Raw genomic sequence first — 8385 nt, forward strand, 5'->3', positions numbered from 1 at the left:
GATCATGTCACCACTTGTAGGAAATGATCATATGATGTTTAAGTAGTTCCATGATGTTTAATTGAGGACAAGTCCCCTATTTTAAATTTATCTATTTTTTAGTTTTCTTTTTAAGCCACATTTATGCCTCGTTTTATAGGTATTAGGAAATGAGTATAGAAATTATGTGAAGTCTATCAAATACCTCAACTATAAGATATGAACATCGATAAGTCGAGCATATACTTATTTTGGGGTTTGAAATTTGAGGTTAAGGGTTAGCAGCTTGGGGTTTGGAGTTTTTATTTGGTTTGTAGTTCTCCTATTTGTTCAGATTTAGTATATTATTATTTGACAATGATTTTATAGACTCTATTCTCGATCAATATTAAAGGATAGATTGCAATATGGTTTAGCAATTATGATGTATGATCTATAGCTACCTATTGTTGTTGTCTATGATAGTTGAGATGTTGTCTACTAAAATATTTAACTATACAAAAATGATCCATTGATCCAATGGTAATAATTCTCCAACAATATATAAACCCCTCACTCTTTTTTTAGGCAAAAGAATCTCCTATTCACATTTATTTTCATCTATTATATTTGTCTCAATCATCCGAAGCATCCCAAGCAAAAAATTTATATATTTATTTATGTGGTAAGAGGACATCTTAAAAATATCACATACCAAAAATAATTTAGGTCGAATGTTCTATACTTCTAAACATAGAAGTATGCTTATGACATTGTTCAAAAGGTCAGAAGAGAGAAAGGATCACCAAAAGGGTTGATGAGAGAAATAGAGATTGAGAAGGATCAACTTAAGTAGACCTTGATAATTGCTGAAGAAAAAATTAATCAACTGGAGACAATAGTGTGTGGTTTATTAGTATTATTGCTACTTGAAGATTTATAATTGACCTGTAGTGCTAGCAATCTATTATGAAAAATTATACAAAAGTATGTGTGTATCTATCACATCTAAAATTTGATCTTTTATTTATAATATGTATTAATCAATATTATTATTTGTCTAATATCAACAACTGATATTGTTTTGTCTGTAAACAATAAAGGTCTCAATGACTCAACCTTATCATATTAACAGTAAGTGAATAGACATAAAATCTACTATTAGTATACTACCAACAACTGATATTGTTATGTCAATAGACAATAAAGGTCTCAATAACCAATTCTGAGCATGTTAGTAGTAAGTGAACATGCATAAAATCTCTTATAACAATTATTCACCCATCCTTAATGTAGCAATATCAATTGAGCTATTATGCTTCATCATTCTGATCTAAAAGACTTTATAAAAGAATTCATCAATAAAAATCAAAATTAAATATTGTCTGTTAACTACCATCCGAAGAAACCATCATTATAGTAAAACCAATAAGGAATATTGTCTATTGCTTTGATCCATCATGATTATCATCAAACCCAAAATTTTAAAAAAATTGTCATGAAATAAGATTGTCTTAAAAGTTGGCAACCATCAAATACGAAATTAGAAATTGATTCTAAGAATCACACAACTTTCAACATTAAGATCTACAACAATGAACAACACATCAATCTCTTCTCTTGAACATGTTTTTAAGAACATCTTGCTCAAAACATTTGCTGCATTTTTAACAACTGAATTAGGAACTTTTTCATGATTTGTTGTATCAATATGATCAGCTTGCTCAGTGAATTCCTTATTTTCCTCCTCAATCAGAGTAATGGCATCCAAGTCAGCTAGTTTTGGATCCTCTTTAACTTGAACATCTTATTTGGGAGCATCTTCTTTTATCTCCCTAGATTGAGCACTTTTCTAAATTAGAGAACTCTGAGGGACTCATCAGCATCATTCACATTTGCTCCTGCAGTTTTTTCATCAATTACAAAATCAACTCCAACAATTTTGATCACTGTATATTTTGGACATAAATATCAAAACTATTGATACATTAGAAAATAAGATGTAATAATAAGAAATGGATAGTGATCACCGTGGTCCTTGAGAGTCTTTTTCTTCTTTTCCATCTCCATCTTTCTTTTTTCTTTTGATCCATATTATCGAGAAAGCCTTTCAATACATTTTCAATCTTGAGCACACAGAGAAGCAACCCCCTACTGATGGGTCCTTAGCATATTGACTCCTAATTAATTTCTGATCACCAACATATTCCCTACTTAATTGAACTTTTCTGCTTGGCTTTCTTTTTCCCATAACTCTTGCACCTGCATTCTCTATACTTTCCATAACATGCTCCTTTTATAACCTCCTAGGAGATGAAATAAGGACAATAACTCCTTCAATTCAGGCTTTAAGGCGTTTATGATAGAATTATTCGTCTTATATGAATAAGGCACAAAGAATTTCATGTAGTCCTCATTCATCTCACGAATTGTAGGAACAATGTATGGATGCAAAATCTATAAATATCTAAAATATTAGCGTGCAATTTAAACATTTGAAAAAAATAATTAATCACTAGTCAAATTTCATACCTCTTAAGCTCCCAACTTGTTGAAAGGATCACCTTTGATAAATCGATTGATTTTGATAATGTGTCATCTTAGGATCCTTGGGATAGATCGAGAAGCTTTCTGATTTGCCTCTATTTCCTCTAATTGAAGGAAAAGCTTCATATATTCAGACCTGCAATCACACAAATAAATTAAAAGAGGAGCAAATAAATAGAATAAAATCTTATATTCTACTAAGCTATTGATTTATACTAATTACCATAAACGTCCAAGGAAAGTCATACAGCGCATAGAATATATTCCTCTTCTCTTTAGATGTAGTGTGCTGCTTGAGCATATCGATCCTGTTCTTGAGGCAATTTAAAGTCAGTTCAAAGATTATCTTCCTTCATTGATACTTCTCGAAGAAATTCAATGAATCTGCTATTTTAACAAAATTTGTGTCTATCTTGGACCCGTCCCTAGCAAGCAAAATGGTATGACATTTCAAACTTGTCTTCCTCATTCAACCTAATCTATCTAACAAGCGACATCAACCTATCTCTCGTTACCTTCTTTTCATGACTAATATTTCTGCAAAAGGCTTCACTTTTTGCGTAGATTCTTTTCAATTTTTCTTTAGGGAACTGGGATCAACAACTTAAATCTGTTATCAATGTAAACTCTTTCAAGCCAAAACACACTAGCTTGTCATTAACTAAAAATCACATGTCATGCTTCTTTACTTCTGTAACACAATGGAGTAGAAAGTAATGTACCATCTAACCACTAAATTTATTGAAATTTTCTTACCAAAACAGAATTTCTTAAACCTTTTCTTTAAAATTTTATCAAATAAACTTCTCTTTAACTCCATAAGTAACGACAAACTAGACCTTACTGAAATTTTTGCAAGAAAACTTTCTATTTTACAATGTTAAGCAGTTAGGTCATATTTATCAACATCAATTTGCTTTTCACGATAAGGCAAGAATAGGGGATCATCATCTATATTTTTTGAAAATGTCAAGTCTGCATCATACTATCCAGAACCATTTTAATCTCCTTTAACAACATACTCGTTGTTTTATTCCTTTTCAGATTTATCAAAGGAAAGACAAATTATTTGTAAGAAATTGATTTTCAACTTCTCAAATTATTTCAAAACTTAGAAAAATGTCAAAATAATTTAAGAAAAATTACAGAGTCGCCACTTAATTTTTATAGAAAAAATCAAGAAAACTTAAATGAATTCTAATGGTTCAAAAATAGAAATAAACCTTTTAAAATTAGATAAAATTGGCAATGATTCAATTAACGTCCTAAGAAAGGTTTTAAGGCACTTAAGAACGTCCGTCTTAAAAAGATTAACCAAAATATTTCGACTAACTCAAAAGGCTAACTTTGTAACAATGTCAATTTTCATATAAAATATCAAACTTGAATCAAGCGATTTTAAAAATCATTTTATTTCGTCAAGTTTTTAAGATCAAGAGAATTTGAAACAAAATTTTATTTTTAAGAATATAATTTCAATGAAAATAATAATTTATTTCATTTTAAGGGAGATTATTGCTTTTAAGGAAAATCTAATTTTTTTCATGGTCAATGTTAATTTAAAATCTTAAAATAATAGATTTTAAGAGAAATTATTAAGTAAGAAATATTTAATCGATTATGGGAGAGTCTAAACTTTTCGATTTAATAAAACCTAATTCTTTTCATGCTTGAGAAAATTCTTTTTAACCTAAACACGATTAATTATTATTTCAACAAAATAAAAGTCGAACAACAACAACAATAGCAACAATAAGTTAAATGTATAATTAAAGAGAGAAGAGTGAGAATTGGCCCCTTTTTGGCCCATTAAAAATCTGTCCAATTTTGGACAAATTCCATGGACTTTAGCCCTTTTTTTGCCCCTGTATATCTATATCTGCTGTATATCAGCAGCTTATTCCCTGCATTTTTGTGTATACTGCTGCATATACGATGTATATCAGTGCGGTAAGCTGCATATTTTGACTCTATTTTTCATCATAGACCATGGTACAACGTGCAGCTGCTGCCTCCTAATGTATATCCGCTGTATACAATTGTATGCCAGCTTGTTTGTGCATATATAAATCGATTTGTGAATTCGGTTGAGGCTTTGACTAGTGGAGGTTGGGCTTAACCCAATGAAATGTGATAGATAAGAGTCCGATGGACTCGGGGAGGAGATTCATGCATAATAAAAGAAATGAACGAGTACCGTTTCAATTAATCAACCAATGATATTCAATAAGTTAATTTCTAAAATCAAACTTAAACGGACTATCGGGTAAGTTCAAATTTGGAGTTATCACCTAATCCAATTAATTTGGATATCAAATAAAATTCCAGAATACAATGGAACGAATAAGAATACTTGGCATACCAATTAAATAAGGTAACATTTAGATCCTCTAACCAGCACATATGCGACTTAATACGTACAACTACGAGGTAAAAACTTTAATTAGCAAACTGATATACAGAGGCGGATCTACAGCGGTTCACGGGTGGCATGGCACCCGCAAACTTCGATTGGATAACTGTATGTGTATATATATATATATATTGAATAAAACGGGTATATTATTTAAGTGTCACCCGGTGCAGCAGTTGAGGAAGTAGTGTCAGTGGCAAACACGTTGAAATTTCACGTAGCATACCAGAATTCAAGTCCAGACGTCAGCAGTATTTTGTTACTTTTTGTCCGTTATTCTATTTTCTATAAGTTTTTTCCTCTTGACTTAGTCTTTGTTTAACTCCTTTGTTTGGGTAATCTTTGTTTAAGAGTTTTTAACTTGTGTAGAACATAATTGAAGATTCCTTCTTCCTTCAAATTTATAGTTAACCTCTCCTCGTAAATCATAATAATGATGCTTGACATGATGTTATAATTTCTTAACAATATAATTGGAAATATCCATTGAATGTTTGCAACTATTTTGTACTTTCACGCTGACTGATAAGTTGAATTTAACTCTTGTTTACACAATTTATAGTAATAACAACAGCAACGACAACAAACCCAATATATTCCCACATAGTGGGGTCCGAGGAGCGTAAAATGTATGCAGTCCATACACTACCTCCGGAGAAGTAGAAAAGTTGTTTTCGATAGTATTTATAAGAATAATCACATTTTTATTATTTGACCTATTTGTCTGTACAAATTCAAATCGAAACCCAAAGTCTATAAAATCGACAAAATATTTATCTTATTTTGGACAGCATAAATAGCAAAACATAAAGCAAAAAATTAACTGATTTTCAGCTGAATACGTAAAAATTAGGTTCTTCGATAATGTTTCAATGAAATTTTCCTTCAAAAATCTCTTACTAACAAGCCAAATTCCAGTGGGACGCCCATAAAAATTATCTTTTTTGAGTAGTAGCTTTAACGTTAAAAGTGACATGGCAACCGCAACCTCGAAATCCTAGATCCGAAAATATGTTTTTACTTTCTTGTCATGCTACAAAAGATATCAAATAGTAACATAAAAGCACCCATAAGGCCATGACAGGGATGTATTATGGAGACCAACAGTAAAGAAATATAGTCATGGCAAGCAAAAGGAAAAAAAACTGATGGACCTATTAGAGTTAACGGACATGGATTAGTTGTAACACACATTGAAAGCGAAAAATCATCGGAGCTTCAAAAATGACCGATTATGCTATCACCTTATCAACAATAGATGGCATTAAATGGGTGGAACAGGCAGTGAGTTATGTTATTACTTATTCAAATGATGAAAATTGAAGCAAACAACTTGTAACACCACGGTAAATGCCCAGATTACCATTTTACAATTTTTGATATGAAAAATAAGACAAACAAATTATTCTTAAGGATAAAGAAATTAAGTTCTCAAACATTGTTTGACACCCAAGAGTTTAGGAAGAAATGATGCCATCTAGGTATGTAAAACAGTACTCGATTTCACCATATTTTGGGTATGCAATGGGAATATGCATATCAAATAATACATTGAGAGGGGAAAATTTTGCGGGTGACTTTAGTCTGTGTTTCTCGGACATGCTACTTCTTTTCAACTTATTGATATTTTAAACAAACACACACACGTATTTCCCTATGAAAACAATTTTAGACTAACACACAGTATTTCGCTATGAAAACAATTTCAAACTAACACACACATGTATTTTCTTATGAAAACATTAAGGATAAAGATAGTAACTTGCAGAGAACTCACTATTGAGAATAAGGCCATGAACAATCAAAATTTTCGCAAATCTAAGTAAATTGACTTAGGGAAAAAACTTTTATCATAAGTAACTTTACGAACATGCCACAAAAAATGAGAATCCCTGGTGGCATTTCTCGCCGGCACGACTAAGTGCGCAAACAAACAATTTTTGATTTACCACAGTTAGAATTAATTAAGAACCATAACACAATAAGTTTTAAGTTTAGCAAGAAAAATGAACAGATAGAAATCACAGCTTGTTGCTTATCAATTCATCTCATTTTTAATGCTACGAGAACTCAATCATTTTTACAATCTTATAGTAGGGGAACAAATTTTCTAAACATGCAACACATGTACAGTAACATGCCCTATCTATTTGACAGATTTCATCGGCTTCAAACTAAGTTAATGTTTCATGGCTAAATCATAACGATGTGAACAATTTAAGATAAGCAATCCTAGTTTTTCATCTCTTCTCTCTCTCTTTTAAGCTCCTTATATTCTAGAAAATAATAATAAAAATTAACATAAGATAAGGTGAAGGCAAAGAAGCGGAAAGTTAGATCAACCGCACAACTAGTTAGGAAGCAAGAAGGTATAACATTTGGCCATATTTGCTCAAATAAAGTTAACAAAACTAACCGAAAACAAAGTCAATCAAAACAATCTCAACTAGATGGTCAGCTCATCGAAAATAAAAATAAAGCGTAAAAGAAAACATAAACCAAACACACAGGTTCTCGGCCAAACATGCCATCCAACAACTCTACCAAGAAGACGAGTCGAATAACGATTCCGCCACTATCTTCGACTACGAACTCGGCCGAATGAAAGAAGACAACGAGAGCTACATGAGAGCAAATCGGGACAACGCTAAGTATAACAAAGAAAATAGAGAAAGCCGTCAATAAGACTCCCTGTAGATTAATTTCTCTACCCCTTTTATAGGCCAAATTAGATGTCACAAAACAGCTTCTTTGAGAATCTTTGAAAAAGATTCAAAAAATCTAGTGAAAAGGTACAGTTTACAGTATTCAAGGAAAAGAAAATCACCTTTTCAGAAGAGATTTGATTTTTGACAATTTGGGTTCTTCAAGGTGAGCAATTGTTTGTCCACTGAATCAAAGAAACAATACACCAAAGACCATTGAATTCCCATATATCTCTCTTCTTAGAGGTCTGTAATGGAGAAAAAATAATCCCTTTTGGTCTGATTTTTTCAGAGAAAATAGGAAGAGAAAGAGAATTAAAAAGATGTTGATGGAGACAGACATAAAGTAGGGGTGAGAGGAGAAAAATCCACCAGAATTTTCAATATCCGGTGGTCCGAATATTAAGTGGCGTCGTTGGATGCTGTGTGTTGTAGGTATGTTTGTTGAGAGTCGCAGAGTGCTGTTTGCGTATGTTTGTTGAGAGTCGCAGAGTGCTGTTTGCTATGTAAAAAAGAAAAGACAAGTGGGCTCGGGTCGGATTAGAAGTGGGCTGGTTTATTATTGTTTGGTTGTTACTGATAAGGAAATGGAGAAGGGGAATTGGGTCAGTTAATTGTTGTTATGTTGGGGTTAAAGGAGGGGAAATTTGGGCCGGCTGGTGGGTATTATTGTGGAGTGGCTGCTAGTTGGGTTGAGTTGTGGGTAGATTTAGGTTATTTTTGGGATTGAAATTACAGATTTAAGAATTTAGATTATTTATT

The 8385-nt window shown here is 31.9% G+C and overlaps 1 long non-coding RNA gene across 2 annotated transcripts; it reads right to left on the reverse strand.

The window, feature by feature from the left end:
- Window positions 1-1287: 1287 nt before the first annotated feature.
- Window positions 1288-8126, reverse strand: LOC107870673. 2 transcript variants are annotated; one of them, XR_001674258.2, is made up of 5 exons: window positions 7746-8126; window positions 2729-2813; window positions 2491-2641; window positions 1989-2264; window positions 1288-1859 (listed from the first exon to the last, which is right to left on the reverse strand). It is a non-coding gene; the product is annotated as an uncharacterized LOC107870673 (long non-coding RNA). The 2 variants fall into 2 exon arrangements; XR_007055677.1 differs by having other exon boundaries at window positions 1288-2264; window positions 7746-8112.
- Between the last annotated feature and the right edge of the window lie 259 nt (window positions 8127-8385).

Source organism: Capsicum annuum, chromosome 5 (genome assembly GCF_002878395.1).
Source record: "Capsicum annuum cultivar UCD-10X-F1 chromosome 5, UCD10Xv1.1, whole genome shotgun sequence".
NCBI lineage: Eukaryota > Viridiplantae > Streptophyta > Magnoliopsida > Solanales > Solanaceae > Capsicum > Capsicum annuum.